The sequence below is a fragment of the Mauremys reevesii genome, linkage group 12 (genome assembly GCF_016161935.1).
Source record: "Mauremys reevesii isolate NIE-2019 linkage group 12, ASM1616193v1, whole genome shotgun sequence".
NCBI lineage: Eukaryota > Metazoa > Chordata > Testudines > Geoemydidae > Mauremys > Mauremys reevesii.
The window spans coordinates 37,345,860-37,347,220 of NC_052634.1; positions in this window are offsets into that span (position 1 = coordinate 37,345,860).

Here is a 1,361-nt window from a genome sequence, read left to right on the forward strand (position 1 = left end):
CCCACGGTGTCACAGGGAGCCAAGTCTAGACATATTCAGAGGTTCTATGCCAGGGTTTCTCAAACTTCCTTTCACTGCAACCCCCTTCAGCTAAAAAAAAAAAAAAACCTTACTATATGGCCCTGGAAAGAGGGACCAAGCCCCTCCACACCGGGCAGGGGGGAGCCAAAGCCTGAGCCCTGCCCCAGTTAAGGGAGTGCAAAACCAAAGCTTGAGGGATTCAGTGCTGGGGCTCAGACTTTTGGCTTCAGCCTCAGGCACCAACAAGTCTAATGCCGGCCCTGGCAACCCCATTAAAACAGGGTTATGACCCACTTTGGGGTCCTGACCCACAGCTTGAGAACCACTGCTCTATGCTGAGGGGAGAGAGTTTTCCTGTGGGTGCAGTTAATCCACTTCCCAAGAGGTGGCAGCTATGTCAGTGGGAGAAGCTATATCGGTGGGTGTGCAAGCTGTGGTGGTTGCCACATTTAAGAAGTTTAATCAAACCCCATTTTTAAAACCACCTGTGGTCTGGGAATGGCAACGGAGCTCAATGAAGCAGGGTCTGTCCTTCAAAGTCCTGGAGATCACAATTCTATACTCCTGTTGTCATGGGGGTATAGCTTAGTGGTAGAGTGCTTAACTGCAGCTCAAGTGGTCCTTCGTTCAAACTCCTGTGTTCTCTTATAACCTTCTTTCTTTTTTTTAAAAAAAGGAAAACATTTATTTTTCCATTCTCCATTCTGTTCAGGAGCTCCCCTATACAGGAGTGCTTGATATCAATGTAAACACTCAACATTTCGCTGTCCAAATGCATAAAAACCTAGCGAAGCTGTCCATCAGCTGAAATCCGTTCCAATCCTCTAAGTGTCTAGTTTATGTTTTCATCAATTAAACAAAGGTATCATAGGAATGTACATTTGCAGATCCTTCTTCTCCAGGAGCTGTGCTGTGCAGAAGAACAAGAGCCACATCCAGCTGCAGTTCAGGAATCTGATGACCAAAGAGCCAATAAATGTTCTGAGGGCTGGAGAAAATTGCCTTCTAGTGAGCTATTGAACGAGCTCAACCTGTTTAGCTTATCAAAAGAAGATTGGCAGGTGACTTCATTGAAGTGTTGAAGGGCCTTAATGGAGAGAAGAGATTGGGTATAAAAGGGCTCTTTAATCGAGCAGAGAAAGGCATAACAAGACCCAATCGCTGGAAGGTGAAAAGAGACAAATTCATATTACAAATAAGACACAAATATTCAACAGCGAGGATGATTCACCACAGGAACAAGCTACCAAGGAAAGTGGTGGATTTGCCATCTCCTGATGTCATTTAATGAAGACTAGATGGTTTTCTGGAATGTGTTTGCCCCAAAAGTAGCTCTTGTG